The sequence below is a fragment of the Falco biarmicus genome, chromosome 9, assembly GCF_023638135.1.
Source record: "Falco biarmicus isolate bFalBia1 chromosome 9, bFalBia1.pri, whole genome shotgun sequence".
NCBI lineage: Eukaryota > Metazoa > Chordata > Aves > Falconiformes > Falconidae > Falco > Falco biarmicus.
Genome location: NC_079296.1, coordinates 35,153,621 through 35,177,979, shown reverse-complemented (window position 1 = coordinate 35,177,979; position 24,359 = coordinate 35,153,621). Strand labels below are relative to the sequence as shown.

Below are 24,359 nucleotides of genomic sequence, written 5' to 3'. Positions count from 1 at the left end.
TTCTATCCATCTGCATCCTGGCTTGCTTGTTCTGTTGTGGTGATAGGGCTGTAATGTCTGTCTCTAGGGGTCCATGGTGCTGCCACAGGAGAGAGTCAAAGCTGTGTATGTGACACTTCAGCTAATGGGGGGTGATTACTCTTAAACAAAAGTTTACCTTTCCCTGAAGAAGGAGGAAAAGCATTTCACTTAAGGAAAAATAACTGAGATGTTGGAAACCTTGAAATTGTGCCACTTGCATAGAATCTGATTTGTTTTCAGACAAGTGGCTCCTTTTTTGCTGTTCCACCCAGAACCAAAGCTTAATCACAGTAGAGACAACAATCCTGAAGTGCATTTCGTTCAGTCCTGCTGGAAGTGATGGTGGTCAGTTGCCACCATGAAATAAGGCAGTTTTAATGGAAATTAAGGTGACCGCTGGTCTTGAAGCTGCAGGTAAGAGACTTAAAATAATTTTAAATTGTAAAATGTAATCCTAAAAGTATACCTTCAGATTTCGGGTTGGGCAAAAAAACCCCAAACACCTCCAACTAGTGTCTATGAGAAATTTCTATCATTCCATTACCGACTGCAACAGAGTCATTTGTATGCTTGTCTGAGTACGTGGTACAAATGGTTTTTAAAACTGTTCACCAGTTGTTTTTTGAAAAAAAAGGGGAACGAATCCAGGGTCAGGCTTGCTTATTCCTGCCTGAAAATCCAGGTAGAGTGAATGTGACTGTCATGTTAAGAAGGGGGTTTCCTCAAACCCTTTATATTTGATCAGCCTGTCAGTTTCCCAAGAAAGACAAGACCTTTGTGTCTAATGCATCTGTCCGCTACCTACATTTTGACAGCCCACTGTATTGGAGGGTGATTAGACTAACCTGTTCAGGGACCCCCACTGACAGCGTCACTGACTCAGATCCCTTACAACAACTACTCAGATCTCCAGAGGCTTATACAAAACGAACTTCAGCTGAAGGCTTTTATTATACAAAATGCAAGTTTGTGTCAGGTTAAAGTTCAAAGATTACTGGTGATAATATATTGACTGCAAAACAAGCTTAAAACAATGCACCTAATAATAGCTAGCATGAGTTAGTCATAAAGTTCTTACCTGGTAGACATCCCAGTGGGAGAGAAGGCAGGTTCAGCCTGTTGACTGATCCCAGAAGTTATGATGGAGTCTTGCCTAACTTCTCCCCTCATTTGCTCACCTTTTATACTTCATAGTACATTGCATATTCATTATCATACAGAGAATTTGTTACAAATTTCTTCCTTCTAATTTAAATTAGTATGGATCCTCAGAGAGCACTACTCAGATTCTTTACAAATTATATGCCCCTCAAGTGGGGTTTAGCCCTTTTTTGGAGGGGCTCTTTGAGTCAAAGGTTGTGATCTCCCAGTACCACAGTTATCTTCATCCTATTTTCAACTAAATTTCTGTTGATGTCAGTGAATTGCAACACGTGTTCACCTGGTCTCTTACATCCAGAGCTTTGATAGTTTGAAGGCTTTTTTCTCTTCACTATCTGTTCTTTGTTTCTCATCCTTCCCAAGGCTGACTCCCTTGATTAGAAGTCCCTTCATTCATATCAACTTTAGAGAGTGGGTCAGCCTGACCTAACTTTGTGCGCAAAACATAGTTAAACACTAAAACAGAATTTGGTAATTCGGGAGTGTAGTGAACTGCACGCACACATGTACACACACACACACACACACACGCACAGAGACACACACCCACGCCCCACCACCCTTTGGACTTATTTCAGTCCAAGACCGGTTAATTTAATTGTACATTTAGGTAGAGCTTGAGTGACTCTAGTCATACGTATTTTTGTTACTGATTTGTATCATGTGCCCAGTGAAGTGTAGTAGTACCTTGAAGGCAGGTTTGTGTTACAGTGAGATTATTTAACTTGAGGAAAGTAATGTTGCCGCAATGTTTGACTCAGCAGCAGACATCTCATAGATTTTTAATTTGACAACTACTATGCAGCTTATCAGCTATGTGGTACTATCAGATTCCCATTCCTGCAGGGAGCACAACAGAGCCTGGCCGCCCTGTCTCCACTCCACTCCACCTCCTGTTGCTCCTATCAGCATGGGCTGAGATGGTGGAATGTGTTGCTTAGGGAGCCATGGTAAAGTGGATTCTGTGCATGCCAACTGCTCTGAAAGCAATAGCTGTGTTCTACCCTAAAAAAGCTTACTTTAATACTATGCTTCATTTAGGTCCCATTTTTCTCTAATTCCCCACCACAGTAATTTCCCAACAGTGAATGTGTGTTGTGCAGAGTGTGTGTTAAGCTGACTCTATTTCAGGGCATGTCAGACAGTTTATCTGATCAGCCGTGCTAGCTTGCTTATATCGGAGCCCTGTAGGACATAAAATATCTCTGGATCTGTCCAGCATTTGCCAGTCCATCTATTATACCAATCTTCTCCTTTTTTCTTCTGCAACTGACAGTAATTATTCTGGTATTTGGGGCACTTCTGGTTTTCACAAGCTGTAGCTTTAGCCAAACATGCGTGAGGCCAAATAGGCACCAGGACGGTGCCTCTGGGAAAGCAGACTTAATTTTCTTTGTGGCTCTGCCTAAGACAGTTTTTAGTACCTTACTCAGCCAGGATTTGTTGGGCTGAGAAGTAGAGGGCAGAGTTTATAGCACTTGAGAACCTTAAGCAAACACTCCTTTAATTGTCCCCTCTAAAAAAATTTACATTTGAATTGGATATCTGCCCTTTCTGTGTGCATGTAACCTTGATTTAATTTGGCAGCATGGGGATAACTGTGTTAGACCAATAGGCCATCATCTGTATCCCAATTCCAAACCCCAGTTGAGAATACTACCTTTATGTTGTGGGTATTTTTTTGTTGTTGTGTTGGGTTTTTTTTTTTTTGTTGTTTTTTTTCCTCTGCTGTTCCTATTGTAAAAGCTTTAAGCTACTTTGGGATGTTTCTTTGCCAGCTGAATACAAAATATCACCCTTTGCCAGGGACCATCCATTGTCCTCCTCCTTGTTTCTGTTGCATCTGGGGCAGAGACAGGACTTGCTGGGAACAGCCATTAACACACTAGAGATTCTGATGATGTGCACAAGTTCCTGGACATGTTGTGCTATGAAGCAATGAAAGAATTTCAAAGCTAGCTAATTTGCTGTCTCAATGCTTGCCTTTTTTTTTTTTTTTTTGGCATCCTCCTCAAAACCAGCAGATGATTTCTACCGAATGCACTGAGGGCTTCAATGAGCCCTGTGGTTATCAGCTGTCAATGCCATGAAGGACTGTCAAAGATAGTCAGCAAAAGGGCATATCAAAAGATGAGGAAGTTGAGAAAGAAGACTGATTGGAAGACTTTTTCTGCATCTGCAGGCAAAAGAGAATTGGCAGTTACTGGAACTTCTTAACAAAGAACAATTATTTGCATTGAGCTTTTAAATCTAAATTTAAAGAGAGCTTTCCCCAAAAGAAAGGGCAAATTAGCCTTCATTACTGAAGGTAAATTTAGTAACTTTACAACATCTAAATTCAGGCTTCCAAATAAGCCTTCTTGCTGAAAATGTGGCTTCTAGACATCAGGGGCTCACAAACACAAGGAAGTCTGCTTGGCATTTGATAACTAGTGCTTCTAGTGTGATAGCAGTTACAGCTGAGGACGTTGCCCTGCTTCAGGTTTCAGATGCAACTTTTTCCAACTGGACACAGTGAGAACCTATGAGTCCTGTTCTCTAGCTTTAAAGCAGAATAATTTTCAAAGTTTAAGCACAATTGAGATGATCAGCATGTATTTAATATCAGAAAATATGAACGACCCAAAATAGCCAATAGTTTCAGGGAAGGAATTGATCTATTTCTACTGTCTCTCCTTATCAATCTTCCAGGAAGACTGATAAAAGTCTGGGAGGACTTCCTCTGTGGCCTGGGCCTGAACAATATAAAGGTGATTTGTATTATCTGTTCCTCATTCCCTTTCAGGTTCTGCTTTGTGTGCTTTGTTAAAACATTAAGGATACTTCAACTTTGCAGAAATCACTTTATTTTTACAAAATACATTTCTGCTGTATTCTTCTGAAGGATTTTGTTGGAATGCATTCATTTACATGAGAATGTTGAGGTTAATTTCTGTCTTGGGAAGTCAAACCATAGATCCATGCTGCTGCTAAATGGTCTCAATCTTCTGGACTCAACAAGTCTGTCTGTTAAGGGTTTATACTGGTCCACCTGCTTCTGCATTTATCTGAAGGATCACTGTTGCCACAATCAACTGCAGTAGCAAAACAGGTGGGTACAGATACAGAGGCTCTAACAAAATTTAACCCCTGGTCAGAACACTGCGTGCCTGTGGAGTAATATGTTAACAATTATTCAACAAAATGTTTTTCAGGGCTTTGAAATATCTTGGCAGATCAACTATTCTCAAGTTGTTTCTTAGCCACTGTTAGTCAGTAAAGGACATAAATTTAAGGTGATCTGATCATAGTATTTTCCTTGACAATGTGCTGGCAGGAAAAGGAGTTGTAGAACATGACATGACAAGACACTGAGGTGTCTTGTTTGATGCCAAGATCTGTGGCAGAATTGAGCTAGATTAATCAAGCTGTCTCCTATGTGACCACATCATTCTTTGGACTTGGGCAGTTTCTGAGCTGGCCTTTAGAAATCACCTTCACAAAACTCCCAGGTCATCTTCAGGTACAGAAGTTCACTGGCTGCCCGCTGTAGAAGAATGCTGATCAACACCCCTTCCAAAAGTCTGGATTTTCAGTGGCATTGACAATGGTTTGTTTATTTGTGAAATAATCATGTTTACAGGCTCTGAGAAATGTTTTCTTCCATCATACCTTTGTGGCATTCTAGTGAGCTCAGAGGGGGTTTGCCTCGCACCAATTTGTTCTTTTTCCATGTGTACACTTTTTTTTACATTTTTTTCTCTCTTTACAAGCTTGGGAGTGTGAAGGCACTGTGAATAATTAGCACTTGGTGGCAGGCCCAAGCAGCTTAAAGATACATAAATTGAGATTACTTCTGATCTTTTGTAGATCTGAATTCCAGAAAAACAAGTTGGTTGTTGGTGGGTGGTTTTGGTTATGCTACCAGTGCAGGGTGCTGGCATCATCGGACAGAGGCTTTGGTTCAGAAAAACAGGTTGATTGTGTTCTTGCTGATTTGTATCTTATGCTCATAGATACAAGTTTAGTCAAACTGATACAGAGTTGTTTCTTCCCAGCCTGGTGTCTGGGTTCAGGCCAATACTACTGATCTTCCTTAGTTCTGTGACACAAGACCTTCTTGCTTAGCTATGTTGCTTATTCACCATGTTACCAGATGATACTCTCCTTCCGGCTTCTGGGAGCAGATGAGAAGTCTGCTGATTATTCCTACACTGAGAGCTTGACTGGGGGGACTTTTAACACATCCTACCAAGATACTACTACTAATTTGAATTAAGCAAATGGCCTTTGTAACTCACAAGAATGTCCACCACTGATAAAAATTGATTACTTTTTATAAATAGTGCCCCGAACAGCTGAAGCTCAGATTCCTTTTTCACCATCAAGTGAAAAATTTTCCTTCTTTAGTAGTTTGAACGGGAGCTGAGAAACCCTGTTCTGCCACTTTGGTAGATACAGAGCTTTTCCCTGCTCTGTGCTCTCCTGAAGTTGGGCAAATGATACATGTTTCTCTTATAAAGTGTTTTCAGCTCTATTGGTGTAAGAGGCTGCATTGAGAATTTGATGAAATTTTTAATTTCTCAATATACCTCTCGGATAAGTTATGTTAAATAATAGGTGATTGGAACTGAGATTCGTTGTCAGTTTTGAGTGGAAATTTCCAATAATATTTTGTACAGGAAATGGAAAAATTCTTATTGATACTGATTGATCTAATGAAATGGTCAACTATGCTATTATATTAGGAAGATTATAAACATCATAATTTGGTACTGAGGAAGGTGTGTTTAGGGCTGTGCCACTTGACATGAAGCACAAAGTAATTGTTAGAACTTCAGTAACCACTAGTAACTCACATCACCTCAGGTATGAAGTCTGCTGTGAAGCTGAGGTCAGAGTTTAGGACTTGTGATAATCAGAGTCTTTTCATATTAGTGCCTGTGTTAAGGTTCCAGTAGATTTATTTAGGGGCCCTCAGGGGTAGAGAGTGGTTCTAAGCAAATTAAAATGCACTAATCACTTGTCATTGCTGTTCAGCAGCTGAAAAGATCACATATGCTGTGTGTGCTGTCAGTATACTTGAGGATGTCATGATATGTCCCAAATGAGGGAAAGTTGTCCAGGAGTCTTATAAGGATTTACTGTTAAGATGTAATCAACGATTAACTCAGTGCCCTATACTGTCACTGAAATTTGAGGGAAATTTAATAGCAGAGAACTGAACACCTTTATAATGATGGTGTAAAGTTCTCTGTGTCTACAAACTTAACTAAACATGACCATGTCTTTCCTACTAGTTCTGTTGCCATGTTTCACTTTTTTATTTTGATTTAAGTATGCCTTTTTTTTGCTAGCATTTTCTAGGATCCCTAAATCTGTGTTGTAATTTAGAAAATATTTTTCAGTCTAGGCATTGTTGAACATACATAGTGAGTTGTCTTGAAATAGTGAACCTTTGAACTTTATTTTTGTTGAATGGTTGTAGATAACAACATATCAAGGATACTTCTGACTTGCAGATATTGAGATGCGGATTATTCCACACCGATAGTTTGAAATTTCCAAAGACATAAAGTATGCTTATTTATAAAGATTTGAGAGTATTTAAGGGACTTCAGACTAAAAATCAGCCTTCTATTAATTTAGCTGCAACCATTGATCTTATCAAAGCTGAGAATTTGAAAGATGTTGATGGTTGGAGTGAAGAAATTGGCTTCCTGAGGGAACAAGCAATCTGTTGCTCATTTTATCACCGAATTCAAACACTATAAATTCTAAATAATGTGAGTGTTCCTACTGCTGTATCTTTCATCAGGCTGTTTATGTTGGAACCCCAAAAAGATATGAGAAATACAATACAATCCCTTTGTTGAACTGGAGAAAGAGCATATGTACCTTCATGGATTGGGGGTGAATTGAAGATCTGAGGAACTCTCCTGTTCTGCTTTGTTGTTCTCTTTTGCTGTCACAAATGATGTGTGTTTTTCTGTGTTTTCAAATGTGTACTTGATCAGCAAGAATCTGGTCCTTTGAGACATTTGGAGACTGGGCTAAAGAATGGGCTTTTCTAAGGCATCCATTGTAAATAACTTGCACTTTGATCTTGGGTATTTTAACTGATAATATATCAATTACATTAGAGCTACACATGGCTTAAAGAAAATAAACCAGGGGTTCTTTTGAGACCCTTCACAGCCAGTATGCATCTTTGAAATAATGCCCATTGCTGTAAAGGCAGGATGCCTCTGGGTAGTTTAAAGTACTGGTTTTCATCCCCTGTGAAAGCCTTCCTGCTCCACGGTCTTTGGATAAAATCTGCCCATAAATATCCATGAAACCTCTCTTGGATTAAATTTCTCCTTTTAAGCATTTTTGTTTGGTCTGTCACCTGCAGGAAGACCAGAATATAAATAGTACAGGTGGTAACTCATTTGTTTTTCTTCTCACTTGGCTTAACAAATGTGGGTTGGCTTGTACTTGCATTTTTATGCTATTAGTTCTTTACCTTCCAAACCAGTGGCTCTCATCCAGATTTCCACTTAATGAGCTTCATTCTGGCCTTTCCTATCATTTCTCCAAATATGACCTTTTTTTTAATTTGGCACTTCAAAACTTTTTACTGTGTAAGTTTCACATAATTACAAAGTCTATTTCATGGCATATGTGTAACTTCAATGGCAGAAAATAAATCTTTAACTAGGATTTGAAATGTACTTTATATTTGACCGATATGGAATCTAAAAAGTTTTAAGCATTTTCCATCTTGAAAATATAGCTATTGGTGGAACATTTCCTGCTTATCTGTAGTCATTTGTAACTAAGTTTTTCAAAACAATTAGGTCTGAAATGTCTCTGAACTGACAAAATATCCTTCTCTTGAACTCGGTGCCATTTCACTGATCTGTGTACTTTGCCTCCTCTTGAAAAACATTTTTTCCCCCCGTTGATATCTGTGTAGACAATCTTATTTTGTCAGGTATTGCCTGATGGAAGCTCACAAGGAAGGAATTGGAGATATGTGGAATTGAAACGGGATTCCAAGATTTGCAATTAAGTACTGGCAGAAAGACCAAATGTAACCCCATTTTTCTAGTGGGGATTTTGGAATTCATGTTCTAAACTTGGCAGTGACTGTTTAAGTTAAAAGCTGTAACATTTTATTATTTTGAAAAATTGTCTGAGAAAACTTGGACATAATACCATTAGGGGGTTGTCAAGTGAATAATCAAATTACTGCATTCCTCAGTTGAATGTAGCTTTTTGCCTGTAGTCATAGTTCTGTGAACTAGCTCAAGAGATACTTTATGCTCCTCTGCTAAAAGTTTTTTATTTGTAAACATTTATTGGTTAATAAAACCTTTCACATCTTGAAAGACTGATAAGTGTCAGTAGAATGTAAAAGACCCTGACTTTCTGTTCTTTCTAAATGACAGTTGTTTTTCTTGCAGAAGGCTTATGTCTTTTTTTCTTATTTAATACAATATTCCATTAATTCGTTGTACTACACAACATTGAACTGCCCTAAATGCATGTGGTTTTAATCTTAAAAAAATTAAGCAAGCAAACGAACGAAACTGCAATATCAAAGAAGACAGGAAAATAAGAAAAAGGCTTTCTTCATCCCTGTTAGTGTGGCTTCTGTTGTATGCTGCTTTTGATCATATGTTTTGTGTTGCCAAAAATAGTCTCTCTCAATCTGAAGACAAAGAACAATAATGAAGCACAAGACTTTTTGTTTTATTTTACTATTATAGGAAGGAAATGGAGGGGGAGGGAAATGAAATACTCTACATTCTGTTAGTTCTTTTAAGTACCATTTTTCTTCCATGTAATTGCTATGGACAGCCATATGAAAATGACTGTATTGTGTTTATACTCTCCTTAAAAATGTCATTCTCTTCTCTTGTTGTTCATTTGTTATTTTTTTTTTTTTAAAAAGATCATTTGGCTTCTTAAAAGTGTGAGCATTTGATATTCATTATTTCTTCCATTTACTTCTGGGATAAATTAGACAAATAGCAGTAGTTCAAGAAAGATTGAAACTGCTTGTAATCAGGACAAACAAATGTGTGTAGTAAAGGAGCATTGCCAGCTCTAGCTTTTTTATATGATCTGGTGTCTCCTGCATTTCACACACACACCCACCCCTTCCCGTGTATTTCATTTATGTTTTGTGGCAATGGCCTGGGTTTCTTCTGTTAATTAATAACATTTGAGTAATGGTATCTTTGTTCACAGGGACTCTTAGCGAAGGACACTGGCAAAAGCAGAGCCTACACAATTTTTCCCAGCCACCTTCCCAAATGAAAAAGAAAACCAACAAAAAGAAATTCCCAAAACCTTTGATTGGTTTTAATAAGCAATTTAATTGAACGTGTGTGTCTCAGACAATTTTTTTGTGCCTAAACAACTAACTCTCTAGAAATTAAGGCACAGAATTAACGAATGAGCTTTTCTTGTAGAGCTGGACCTCAATAAATAGGGCTATGTACCAAACTACATCACAGATCCTTTTCCAGGTTTGTGTGGTGTTTATATCTTTATTTTTATTTTCTCTCCTCATTTAACTTTCATCTTGGACTCATCCTTTTCCAAGTGTAATTGTGGCCTCCCCTCTTGAACTTTGAGTTCTTTAACTTCTTTGGGTTTTATATTTAGGCTATGTCTTCCATGATGAGGATTTCATTCTCCTCTGCTAGCTTTTGTTAGGAAGAAGCAGTACAGTTACCCGACTGTAGCTCTGTTTCGTTGATTGAGGTTAGTCTTTGTACAGGACCTGTCTCAAGTGTAATTCAACAGATAATTAAATACAAAACGAGAAAATACCTATGCACTCCTAAATTGCTGTGTTTGGTTCTGGATTTGGGTATTTCAAGACTCTGCATCTGGTAGAGCCTTGTTATTTGAGGGAGAATCCTGGTGCTTTCTCTGGGATTTTTCTGCTGAAATGACAGAACTGGATCTTTTGTCTTGACTGTGTTTTCTTTTGCACTTAGTTTTCAGGAGTTTGTTGTTGATCAGGCCTCTTAATTTGTCTTTTTTTGTTGTCTCTGTTCTTGTCCACAGGGAATAAAAATAAATGTCATTGTCCATTCTGGACCTCAGGGTCAGCTACCAGAGCACTAGACTTATTACTGCCCCAAGAGAAGTGTTTATCTTTCATACAGAGTGAAGAATTACATCCCACCCCCACACACCCTGGACCTTTTCAGAATTAAGAGTTTCATATTATCTTAGAGTAGGCAGGATGGAGTACAAGCTTATGTCCTTTTTGGGGGAAGTCAGAACCTGGATGGTTTGCTGGGTTTTGTGTGGTGATTCTTGGGGGTTTTTGTTGGTTTGTTGTTTTTTTTTCCTAAGAGAAGAGCTGAAGTTTTGAACCCCACTTCTTTGATCAGCAGATGTGATATTAGTGTTTTGGTTTTGGTATTTTTTTCTTCTGATGTTTAAATGGAGATGAAATGACATATCCCATCTTTTTTCTGTGGTGTTATTCTGCAAAAATTATAGAAAATAAGAGGTAATAATTCCTGTTCTAAGCTGGTAGGTAATATTTGCAGTCTGTCCAGCAGATTAAAATGACCTTTAGGGATAGATGGAAATTCCACCCTAAATTTTGTGTGCAATTCATAGTCCTGATTTAACATCATGTTTTAAGACTTGATACGGCATTATGGCTGCCAACTTCTCTCTTTGGCATTTAAATTTTTGAATGATAGGCAGCTGGAACTCTGAAGTGATGACAGAGCAAGTACACATAGTTCTAACTTTCTGCTGTAGAGACGTGATCTTCCCATAATGATGGATGAAGGCTGCTCAGAGATTGACAGATGCTCTCAGTTGAGTCCAAGGTGATAAATAAATAATCCCTGACAGGATGTTGGCGCTTGTTGATATTTTGTAATCCTTTCTTTATCTGTGTTTTGAGTAGAAACTTGCAGACCTTCCTTCTAAATGTTTTCAACTGGAGTTCTTGTGGAGGAAATGTAAAGAGTTGGCTTGGTGATAGCCTCTTTTTGGGAGGTATCATTGTTGTGTTTTCTGTGCCTTCAGAAGCCCAAGTCCCTCCCTGCCTGTCCTTCTCCAGGACTGCAATCATCCTTGTGAGCACTCAAAGAGGTGAAAGAGTTGGCTCCCTCTTGTGAGGTGCATTCACTTTTGGAGTAATTTTTTGTGTGTTTGGGATGGAGGTAGAATGTTCTGCTCTCAGACTCTCTTTTGGAAAAGTCTCAGTGTTCTGGGGAGAGGAACTGGAAGAGAAGACTGAAGATGAATCTAAAATCTGTTATTTGTGCCTTTGGGTTCTCTGCTTCCTTGCTTGTACTTGTGGCATTTGGCTACGATTTTTTTTTGGAAGATTGCAGGGTGATCTGCATTATGTCTTGGAAGAACTGCAAAATGGGATATACTTTTAGCGGTGGGTTTTGGGGTTTTATTTTTACTGAATGAGCAGTTGTTTGTTTTTTTTATTGTTTTTTTTATTTTTGTCCCTGAAGGGTTTTAAAGTTGTTGTTTCATTTTTTTCTTAACAAAATAAACAAAAAAACCTCAACAAACAAAAAATTGTGCTGTGGTATTTTTTGTTCTCTATTGTCCTTGTGACCCACTCTTTATATTGCAGAATTATCCTACGTTTAGCCAAGAAAAGAAGGGAAAGGAACTCTAGGAAGAGAACATGGATTCAGTTGACTCACTGTGTATCTGGATGTGCATAGAGCTGAGCAAGTTGGCTCAACAAAGGTGCATAGAAGCTTCTAAAACTGGGATGTGATCCTGATGGGAGATGTAAAATTACTATTTGTGAGATTTACAGTTTTTTTCCCCACTACTGCCATTAACAGAGGCTAGTCTGCCATGACTATTGCCTCTTTCTTGCAGCTCCTTTAACTTAAACGGCTGGGCAAAACAGTCGAGTGGATTAGGAGAACTGTAGTGGCAGGAGTTAAGAACAGCTTTGTTGATGCACTGGTTTGTCAATAGAAGGTGACAGCGTGCCAGTTATACCTTTCTTCTTGATGCAGTGGATTACTATTACAGCTTTCCTTAGAATGACATCTTCCTTTATTAAGGTAAAGCTTGATCCCATTGCAATGCAAATGTCTAAGCCTGGAGGAGAACTGGAAAGAAAGTAATTCTCACCTAAAGAGGCTGCCCAACCTTGGGAGTTAGCTGAACTTAGATGTGGTTCTGTCTGTCACCAGGAGATCAGAAGCAAAATGAAATATGAGCTTATACAGTATTTTTTCAACTACTGGCTAGCAAGATGTGAAAGAAAAAGAAAGGGGTGGGGGGAAGGGAAGCAGCTTTTTTCCTCTGGGAGGAATACACAGAAATCTTGGTCAGTAGTCATCCCTAGTCTTACAGACTCTGCTTGCACTGTTCTTGTGTGTGCTCTCTGGAGAAGCTGTATGTAAATCTATTAACAATTAATAATCATAAAGTAATGTTTTTTGAGGTTCTGTGTGTCTCTGACTCTCTCTGAAGAAGTGAAATCCTGTTTTGTGCTTAGGCAAAGTTAGGTAGGATTCAAAGAAATAAGAGACTTAGATCACAACATATTTTTTTCCATCAGTGTTTCCCAACACCTTTTCAGTTTAGCTTTTCTACTGAGCATCATTAAGTCCTTTGGATGATGATTAAATACCATCCCATTTAATCATTCTTTCAGAGATCAAATGGCAGTATATAAGTACTGATATAACATACCATGCAGAGCTTGTGATGCACCAGGGTAAGTGATGGGATGTGTGCTTTAATAAAGGCTTCTTTGTCCTGCAGTCTTGTCAGCTAATGCTTCTAGGTGGCAGGGTTTGTAAGAGTCCCACAGAGGGGCAGGTGCTTGAGCAGACAACAAGCCTAAGGGCAAAATCAGGAAGATGCTGTACTTATTCATGGTCTGTTTCTTAAAGGACACAATTTGCTTTCACAGCAAAATTCATTACAGATGCATCTATACCTTGCTGCACCAGGTTTAGGTCTCCAGATTTCATATTAAATATGGTTATCAGCTCAATACCCAAGGAAATAAACATTTCTCTGCATGTCAGTACCATCTCTTCATCATAATTCTGTACCTAATCACAAAGCATAAGTGATCCTCTGCCCATCTGAAGAAAAAGCACGTAGCCTGATTTCTGCTTGTTGAGTCTGCTTGCAGAGCTTGTCAAAATATCAAATACAGTATTGAAGTTAATATAAATCAGATGCTGCTTTATAACAATTGATCAGTATGTTGTAAAAAACCCACAAAAACAACAACCAACAACCCAAACCACCAACAACCCAAACCACCACCATCCCAAAAAGAAAGACAAACCCAAAAACTTGCCACCTGCTATGCTGTCACCCTTGTGACTAGAGTTCTCACCTCTTAAGAAGTAACCTGCCATGCACATCAACATGAATCAAAATATAATTATTGAATGTGTAAGCACAGCAGCAGTTGCTGTATAGGCAAAAGTAAAATAGAAGGAACAACTGAAAGCAGCTCTTCCCAGTGCCTACAGTGCACTTACTGTATGTGTGGAAATCAATAACTGTGTGTTACCTCTGCATTTTTGTATACATATATAAAATCTGTACAGTAGCAACTTAGTTTCTCAGCTTCAAAAGCCTTCTGTTTTCTCACCTGTGAGGAGCAGCTGTAGCTTGGCAGCTCAGCTGCTAACATGTTCTGTTACATGTTGTGCTGCGCTTGAGCTGTGGCTGGTGTGAAGGTCAGATGGTGCCTGAAAACCCCATTCCATGGTTAAAGTGCTGGGTGAATTTGTGCTTGCCACAGCTTGTTACTGTTCTTCTGATTTTTCATGTGAATAGTAGCTATGCCAAAAGATAGCCTTTATCATGCTCTTGGTGCTGCTTTCCTGAATTTTCAAAACCTATGCATCTAGGCAGTTAAGCCGGCATTGCATAGTTAGCATCAGAGGCACTTGGATGCCATGTACATGAATAGTTAGCCAGACAGCAAGCATGCCTCGAAACCCCTAAAGCAGGAGGTGAGTGACCCAGAAGTGGTTTTCACTAGCTTATGTCAATCAATTTGCAGCTCTCTGTTGCTCTTCTTCTTCAGCGCTGTTGTTCTTGCACTGAATTATAAGGCTGTTTTTCCCTTTATTGTCATTTTAAATACTTCAGCTTTTGATTTGATTTAATCAGACCCGTCCGCTTACTGACAAAACTACACCAAATTCCCAGTGGAGCGCCATGTACAGGCATGTTAAATCCGTAGTTCATTTAGCTCTAACATGCATGATCATCAGTATGTTAAAGTTTGTGTTATCATCATGTATTCATGTCACTTCTGTTGTCCCCCACTATATTCCCTTTTTTGTCATTTTTCTTTCCTGCTACAGCCGGTCCTACCAGGGGTCACATCACTTGAAGTATGGGAAATAAATGCAATTTTTCTCAGAAAGTTGTCTCTTCACAGAAATTTTAGTAGCCTTATAATCTAAACTGATGTAAGTTTAGTCCTTGATAATTTCCAATTTGATTGTTGAACACTTACTTGTTTGCGAAATGGTCCAGTCCACCTCTCTGTAGTTGTTGCATTCTTTTTAACTGAAAAGGAGATATTTACATATAAGTATACCAGCCACCTATCCATGTGGGTTGTTATAAAATATGCATAAAAATTAAAGTGGGAATAACACCTAATAAAAATGAAATAGTCTAATCCAGATTTGACAACACGGATGCTGTTGAGTAAGTTTAAGTTCAGTCTCAAATTACTTGAGAATTGGTATGGCATTGGGATTCTAGTTCTTGTTTTGCATAGCGAGCATTAGCTGTGTATGAATAAGTAACATGGCTCTGCTCCAGTGTTGGTGCCTTGCACCAGGTTGAAAGAAAAAGAGTAGAAATACTAGTTTTGTCAATTGATTTCACCAGTGAAAGCTGTGTATCAGTCTTTGCTGAGCAGTGGGATGGCTACCCTTGTTCTACCTTCAATTGGTCAGTTACATTGTTATTTTCCTTTGGGCATCATTTGAGTACTTAATTTATCTCTGGGACTGCCCCGAAATATTTCTATAGCAGAAAAATCATTTGCTGGATAGCTTTTTATGGGAGCGTTTTCATTATTGCTCTCAAATGACTTGCCTATAGGCTTTTTATGTCCTTTTGGGAAAGTCCCAGGGACCAAAGGGGAGTACTCCGGGGGTGGGACTGACTTCCTTACTGCTGCCTTTGCCTGGGGAGAAGGTCTGTAGGAGAAGCTTAATCTTTTAAAGAAAATTCCCAAGTGACTGAGGCTGCAGCCCCCTCTCTGTTACTCCAGTTACTAAATTTGTAATGTCACATTATCCAAAAATACAAAGAGTGTAGAGTTCTTGAACTGGCTACCAATTTTCTATCTGTGACTTCAAATCATAGATCTTACACTTATTGGGCATGTTCATTTACCAAATCAAAAGAAATTACTGAATGCATGAGCATTAAGTGGTACCTTGGAGCAAAGAAAATTCTACTCTCTTGGGAGAATTGGAGAGGAGAGAGCTGAAAGCCATTCCTGCAACCAGCACAGACACCTGTGTCCTTACTGCATTTAAATAAATGCATCTATATTTAGTCGTTAACATCTTGGTTACTGTGCAGCCCTTACTTTAAAAGGCTTTCTGCTCTGTCAGGTAGCAGAACCAACTGCACATCGTTCTGAGCTGTCTGAAGTATTGTCTGGGCTCAAAATCAAGGTGCTAAAGGTTGCAGCAGACAACAGTGTGAATGCTGTGCATCTGGAATGCAGCTTCTGCTGCTGAGAATGTTGACATCACCAGGTAAGTGTTTTGGCCATTTTCTAGATCATTAACAGATCAGTAAATAACAGCAAAGTGATAATTAAATTTTTTATAATGCCTAATAGAAGAGGGATGTTTTGAGTGAAAACGAACTTCTTAAAGAGACTCTAGGGTACCAAGGGGGTTATTCTTTTGCATTACAAGACTGTACAGACCTAAGGCCAACAGGAGTCTGAGGACACGGGGAAAACTTATATTTTATATAATATATAAAATATATAATAGAAATATATATTTTATATATTATAAATAAAAAATAGATTATAACAGAAATTATAAATGTGGAGGAGTCCTTTTACCCTACTGCAAGGATTTCTCTGAAATTGTCCTTGAAAGATCTTGCTGTTTGAGATACAACCCACAAATTCTTGTTTTCTCTGTGAGGCAGAAAATGTGAATTCTGTGTTGCCTGTGGAGTAGACCTATGAAGCATGGTGGAGATCTGGGGAAGAAAGGGTTATGTGTGGAGACATGGATCTGCTGCTGTTCTACTCTCTTTGTATTTTTTTTTCTCCCTGGGACCAACCAACATTTGTAGCAAGGACTTGCCTCTAGCTGTTCCCCTGTATTGAAGCCACTGCTGCCTGCTCTCTTAGCTGTCTCACTTGCACACCTTTGTCCCTGTTTCTTCCCCGTGCTTATTTGCCCTCTGGTTCCGAATCTGTAGGGGTTTCAGGATGAAGTTAAATTTGGGAACTGGCTGCCACTCCACATGAGGCCAGAGCCATTATTTCCTTTTGAACTGTCCTTTGATTTTTTGGTTTGTGGTGTGTTCTGGCTTTTAAGGCACCTAAGAAGCAGGGAGATCTCTGCTCAACTGGTCATTTCACAGAATATACCATGTGCACTTGGGCCCAGCAGTAGCAGTAAGCTAAATATTCACTTTGCTACTCAGTGGTTTTCTGTACTTATTTTTTGTGTGTGTGTTACCTGTAAACATCATCAGTGATATAATTTTGTGTTTTCTCCACTACCTTAGCAAAGTTGGGGACAGAGGAGGAATTAGTGCAAGGTGGGAAATCAGTTCCCTGGAAGAACTTGTGCATCTGACTTCCTTTATAGCTGCATGTTAAGGTCCGTTGCAGTTTTTAATCCACTTTTTATGTTGTTGCAGTACTTTTGTTATTTAATCAAGGTGACCTGAGGTGACAACTAACCAAGTCTGACATTTCCACTGAAAAACTGCATAATGATTTATTTTGACAAAATCTATTTACCATGAAATCGTGACCAGTGATGCTAATTTTGCTGTCATTTTCAATTCAATATTCAATGAGCCCTTATTAGCTTTTCTAGCATTTTTTACAAGGAATGCTCTGACAAGCCTAAAATTGCATGAGTTTTAGGTTTTGGCACATTAGGTTTTGTTCTCTGATCCACTGTGACCAATACTACTCAGAATTGTCATATGCAACAACACTAGACCAAATGAACAAAGCATGCTGTTGATCAAAACTGAAGATTGTTTAGGCATAGCTGTACTCAGTCGTCATAATAGAGGAAAAAAAAAATAGGGTATTTTGAACTCAAATTAGTTTCTGAAGAGTATTTCAGCAGTTCCTTTGCCTCATGCATTTGATTATTTTTTCTGTAATAATCTGACATTGATACTGACTGACAAGTTTAAGTAGTGAGGCTCCGTCTTTTCTAGAGTTTGTAAGTGCTAATATTTTGTAAACCAAATTATCTGAAAAGGCTTGCTCAGCACCTTCACTAGAGGAAAAGTTCTCTGTAGTTGACTTAAAGTGAAACTTTGCTTACCAGTGCTCTTTTTGGTGGCGTAATGTAGTCACTTCATTTAGCTCCCAATTCTCCTTGCTTGTGCTTGACACAGGCATTAGCATAAATACTTGTGTTACCACTAGATGGATCTGTTTCTTTAATAAGCTATTGACTACCACTTGTTAAAGAGAGAAGTCTTTCAAGATTTCTCTGCGTGATATAAAGTATGTGTTATCTAACTTGTCTTTGACTGTACTTGCTTGTAGGAATGGCCATTAAAAAAGCAGGGTTTTTTACTGCTTTCCATGTACTTTCCATGTGTGGAACTAGTAAAAGCACTAGGATTCTTGAAAAAATATTGGTTTTATTCTTTTGGGGTGGGTTTTTTGTGTGTGTGTTTTGGTTTTTTTGGTGTGTGTGGGGTTTTTTGTTTGTTTTTTTTTGTTTGTTTTTTAAATTGAGAGATCAGCACTAATAACACCTAACTTAAGTGCCTGTATATACCTCTGAAAAATGTTTCAGAATTTTTCCTATATATATAGTTTGACCTATGGCAAACTGAAATGTTTATCATCAGTAAATTTATTATACATGGTCATTGGTTGATTTTATTTAATTAAAACAAATCTATTCCCTTATAAATATTTAAAGCACATGAATGTCTATTTTGTTTTACTGAAAATAATCTGAAACGGAATTGCAAGACCATTACTAATGTATTTTACAACAAAGGCAAGCCTTACGTACGAGGTGCAAAGGATATGTTTAGAAGCAGACACTTTTAACCGTTCAAAGGTGTGGTAGTTGCAATGTTTTCAATACTTTCATACACTAAGATAAGAAAATTCGTGTTGGATGCTTCACTCTCTATCCCTATGGCAGAAGACATAAACCAAAAGATTCTCCCATTCCAAAACTGATAAGTTCTGACAGAGGCAAGGGAAAGGGACTTCTCTAGAAGAAGGGGACAAGTTATCTAGTTTGGCATTGGCCATAGTGTAGGTTGATTTAGAGACGTTCCTTCCAGCGAATACTGTTAACAAATAATTAAAATGTTCATAGACAACTCGTATTCCACAAGAAGGGAAAAAAACCAAAACACTCTAAACCAACACAACTCTCCAAAAATTTTCTAAAAGCTTTCTTTGTTCATAACATGGCACAAGAGAATTATTAGATCTTCTGTGTTCTGCTGGGGGTTTTTTTGTGGTGGTTTGAGGGTTTTTTTTGGTATTTTTTTTTCCCCACAGACCATTACATTACGCACAGGTATAATTTTATTGAATTAGTATTTGATTTAAGTAGTCTTCAAACTATTTTTTTAATCCCTGGGCTTGAAAGAGAATCCTCAGCTCTCCACAGCAGTTTATGTGCTTAGATTTCATGTCAGTCTGTAATACTTGCCTGTAGCCAGTTCCCAGTGTTCCTTGTTTTATGGTATTAGTATTGTACCATCATAATATGCAAAATTTGTGCTTTGATCAACTGTAACTAGGCATCTTATTCATCAGTGTGTCTGAACTTAGCTTCATTAAGAGGCAATTCATTTCTACATAGGTGTTTCTCTAATGGTTATTCGCCAGAGCAGTTACACAATATACAAGGTGCAGCTGTGCCTTGGGTAATGGTAGTTTTCCTTCTAGTTCTGCAGATCTTCAAGCTGGTGCCAGACACAGCTGTCTTGTCTATTTAAGGCCATACTGCAAGTATTTGCTTATTTTTATTGGGCTACTTTGTTTCTTGTTTGCTTCCTCGTCTACAGCAGCAACTGTCTATTTCTTCCAATGTTTTTAAGTAATGTGGATACATTTTAAGAAGCCTATTTCACACTGTGGAACCAAATAATCTTAACATCTTTGTGGTTTCAGTGACTGTTTTTAATACGTTCTTGGACTTAGTTTACAGGTATTGCAGACAAAACTTGTGGGTCTGAATTTTTAGAAGACACAAGTGAAACAACTTTTTGTGCCACCTAAAGCAGTACAGCAAAGTGGGAAAGTAAGAGCAGTAGATGTCAGTGTATCATGTAGTGTGAGCTTGACCTTATCTATCTTAACTAGCATTTACTTTTTCAATATACTGAAGTTCTGCATGTGTGTCTAACCTGACAGTTCTGTGCTGAATTAAGTGCAGTTGGCAATCACAGAACCTTACTATGCACTTACTGTTCTTGAAGTTGTAAGCTGTTAAACAGATTAAAAGGATCAATAGTATTAACTGCTTTCTTCTTTTTTTCAAACAAGGCAAAGTATTAGGGTTCAGCTTACTGCTTTATTTTATTGCAGTTTTGAAAACAACTGTTGTAACACAACTGTGATGCTACAAATGTGACCTTTTTCTAGGAAATCCATTGCAAATGAGTAATAGCACAGACATATTTATTGCCAATATGCATCTAGCAGTTTCTTAAGTCTGATTTCATTAACCTAATTGCATGTGATTACACAGGTATGTAAGATTGGTTTGTTTTACATGGTAGTCACCAGGTTCTTTTTAGCCAGCTTTGGCAGCCTATGGCAGTATAGTACAGCATCAGCTACTAGGGCAAATTGTCAGAGCCTCTCCGGAGTATGTAAGCTGTATGTATCTGTATATACTCTAGCCAATGTTCTTGCTTGTAAATACTAGAATAGATTTCATAAGGCTTCTGATTTAAATCTTCCTAATGATACTTAATTGTTAATTTAAGTCTGAGAGGGGGATTTTGGTCAGGATTTATTAGCTTGAATTATTGGCTCATTGTGGAAGCCTTTTGTTAAAAATTTGAAGACACTGTAGTTACTGATATCTGAAATCAGTTCATTAACAGTAATGAATAAAATCATAAAGTATAGGAGTATAATGATACCTAATGGCAACAAGCGAAATTACCATCTTTTGTTTGGAGGTAGGTATAAATGAATTGCAGGAGTACAACTCAGACAATACAGTTTTTCCTGGAAACTGAGTAGATTTGCTGCTTTTACACAACAACAAAGTACTCTTCAGTAACACATATGTAGGTATTTAAGTATAGGATGTTCTCTGCCCTTGATATCCTTCGTATTCTTAAATTTTGGCATATGTGTAGGTACTGAGTAGATGAGGCTATATAGGGAGGTAGTTCGCTGTTTGCCTGCCATGTCCATGGTATTTGCAAACTGTTTTTTTTATGTGGGAAAGTGCTCGGTTTTTTTCCTTGCCATTAAATTATTTAAACTAGATTAACATCCGAATTTTTACATTTAAGTGCTCAAGCTTTAATTTTAGTTGCTTCTGGAGCATACAACTACACAGGAGTTTCAAGGTGACATGTAGCAGGCAAGGGAGGTCTGCTATATTGTTGACTGCTTATTATATGATGTGTGGAAGGAGTTTAAAGGAGGACACACAGAAGAACGGTAATTAAAAAAATAAGCACAGTGGTTTAGTAAAATGCAGATTGCTGTTCAGGCTGTTGACTGATTCAAGTTTATTTAAATTCTGACATGGATTCTGCATAAAGCAAAAGGCAGAAGTTTCTTCTAAACAACATGCAGTGGTTAGAGTTGTATGTAACTGCTAATTTTCACCTTGCAAGTGGTGAGTAAGAATAATAATTTTCCATCTGCAAAAGGTGCTTTCAGTTTCAAAAAATGTCAGTGCTTTAGCTGAAAATACTGGTCTTTTGCTACGTAGTTTGCTTCGAGGTAGTCACTCAGCTATTAGCTGAAGACAGGATTCCTAATAATCTGTTTCTTGTGATGCCTATCTCCTTCTATGTGTATCTTTGGTCACTTGTGATCAAGAAGACTTTGATACACCTGATTTGTCACTCCATTCATAAATTTAGCATTTGTGCTGCTGTTTTCCTTTCAGGCAGTTGTAGAGAGCAACAAGGTCCCCCCTGAGCCCCCTCCTCTCCAGGCTAAACAGCCCCAGGTCCCTCAGCTGCTCCTCATCAGACTTGTGCTCCAGCCCCTTCCCCAGCTCCGTTGCCCTTCCCTGGACACGCTCCAGCACCCCTACGTCCCTCCCGCAGTGAGGGGCCCAAAACCGAACACAGGATTCGAGGTGCGGCCTCACCAGTGCCGGGGACAGGGGGACAGTCACTGCCCTGGTCCTGCTGGCCACGCTGTTTTGGACACAAGCCAGGATGCTCTTGGCCTCCTTGGCCACCTGGGCACACTGCTGGCCCATGCCCAGCCGGCCGTCAGCCAGCACCCCCAGGGCCTTCCCCGCCAGGCAGCTTCCCAGCCGCTCTGCCCCAGCCTGTGGGGCTGTGTGGGGTTGCTGTGACCCACGGGCAGGACCCCCCGGCACTGAGCCTGGTTGAACCTCATACAACTGGCCTGGGCCCATGGGTCCAGCCTGTCCAAATCCTTCTGCAGAGCCTGCCTGCCCTCCAGCAGGTCAACACTGCACCCATGGCCCCCAACTTGGGTGCCATCTGCAAACTTAGTGAGGGTGCACTCAATCCCTTTGTCCAGATCATTGATAAAGACATTAAATAGAACTGGCCCCAGTACTGAGCCCTGGGGAACGCTACTTGTGACTAGCCACCAGCTGTGTGTAACTCCATTCACCACCACTTTTTTTTTTCCCAGTGTAGAGTACACAAATCCAAGCCATGAGCAGCCAGTTTCTCCAGGAGAATGCTGTGAGAGACTGAGTCAAAGGCTTTAATAAGGTCCAGGTAGACAACATCCACAGCCTTTCCCTCATCCGCTAGGCAGGTTGTCTTGTCATAGGAGGAGATTAGCCTCGTCAAGCAGGACCTGCCTTTCACAAATCCATGCTGGCTGAGCCTGATCCCCTGGTTGTCCTGCACGTGCTGTGTGATGGTGCTCAGGATGATCTGCTCCATAACCTTCCCTGGCACCGAGGTCAGGCTGACAGGCTTGTAGTTCCCCAAATGCTCCTTCCTGCCCTTCTTGTAGACAGGCATCAGATCTGCTAACCGCCTGTCTTCTGGGACCTCTCTGGTGAGCCAAGACTGCTGGTAAATGACTGAATATGTCCCAGCGATCACTTCCACCAGCTCCCTCAATAGCCTTGGGTGGATCCCATCTGGCCCCCATAGACTTTTGTGTGTCTAAGCAGTGTAGCAGGTCACTGGCCATTTCCCCTTCAAAGGGGGCTTTGTTCTGTTCCCCATCTTCCAGCTCAGAGGGCTGGTGTACTCGGAGAATAACTGGTCTGACTATTAGAGGCTGAGCTGAGGAAGGCATTTAAGTGAAGGCATTAAGGCCTTTTCTCCATCCTTTGTTTCCCCCTGCAGCCCATAAAGGACGGAGATTCTCCTTAGCCCTTTTCTTTTTGCTAATGAATTTACAGTAACATTTTTGTATTGTCTTTCATGGCAGTAGCCAGATTAAGTTTCATTGGGCTTTGCCCCTTCTAATTTTCTCCCTGCTTAATGTCATGATATCCTTGTGGTCCTCCTGAGTTGCCTTCCCCTTTTTTCAAAGGCCGTATACTTTTATTTTAAAATTATTTTCTTCCCCTGAGTTTCAGCCAAAGGTCTCTGTTTAGCCAAGCTAGTTGTCTTTCCCTCTGGCTGGTCTTTCAGCACATGGGGACAGCCTGCTCCTGTGCCTTTACATTTTTTTTTCTTGAAGAATGTCCAGCCTTCCTGGACTCCTTGGCCCTTCAAGACTGCCTCCCCAGGAGCTCTGTCAACTAGTCTCCTGAACAGGCCGTCTGCCCTCCAGAAGCCCAAGGTAGCGGTTCTGCTGACTTCCTTTCTTTACTCCTCTGATACCTGAAAACTATCATTTCACGATTGCTATGCCCAAGATGTCCTCCAACCCCATCAGCCACCAGTCCTTCTCTGTCCACAAACAGCAGGTCCAGTGTGTGCCTTCCCTGGCCGGCTCACTGCCCAGCTGTGTCAGGAAGTTATCTTCCACACGCTCCAGGAACCTCCTAGGCTGTTTCCTCTCTGCTGTATTGTATGTCCAGCAGACATCTGGGACGTTGAATTCCCTCACGAGAACCAGAGCTAGCGATTGTGAGACTTCTCCCAGCTGCTTGTAAAATATTTTTATCTGCCTTTTCAGCTTGGCTGGGTGGTCTGTAACAGACTCCCACCAGGATATTCACCTTGCTGGCCCTCCCCCAATTCTTACCCATAAACGCTCAACCCTATCCCTACCATCATTAAGCTCTAGACAATCCAAACACTCCCTAGCATACAGGGCTGCCCCACCCCCTCTCCTTCCTTGCCTATTCCTTCTGAAGACTTACAGCCATCTGTCGCAGCACTCCAGCTGTGCAAGTCATCCCACCATGTTTCCATTATGGCAGCTATGTCACAGTTTTCCTGCTGCACATGGCTTCCAGCTCCTCCTGTTTATTGCCCATGCTGCATGCATTGGTATAGACGCACTTCAGTTGGGCTACTGAACCTGCCACCTTTTTGTGGGGAGAAGTCCTGATTCCTATGGGACCATTTTCAGGTGCTTCTGTGGCTTCTCACACATCAATAACCCTTAAGTGTTTACTGCCCCATGGATCTCCTTCTCCTGCCTTCACAGACACAGCAGATGGAAGGACCTTGTTAGCACACTGTCCCTCAAACACTGGCGTGCTGCCCCAGGCTTATCTCTAGCAAGCCTGGTTTTATTCCTTTCCCCCTTCAAATCTAGTTTAAAGCTTTTTCAGTGAGCCCTGCTAACTCCTGTGCAAGGATCCTTTTCCCCTTTTGAGAGTTGTGCT

At 39.8% G+C, this 24,359-nt stretch overlaps 1 long non-coding RNA gene across 5 annotated transcripts in view; it reads left to right on the top strand.

Annotated features, from left to right (window-relative positions):
- The window catches only part of LOC130155634 (uncharacterized), a 345,033-nt gene that overhangs the window by 39,021 nt on the left and 281,653 nt on the right, over positions 1-24,359 (top strand). For all 5 annotated transcript variants that reach the window (XR_008824132.1, XR_008824129.1, XR_008824130.1 and 2 more), the window contains exon 2: positions 15,792-15,938. This is a non-coding gene — a long non-coding RNA (uncharacterized LOC130155634). The remainder of the gene's footprint in view (positions 1-15,791; positions 15,939-24,359) is intronic.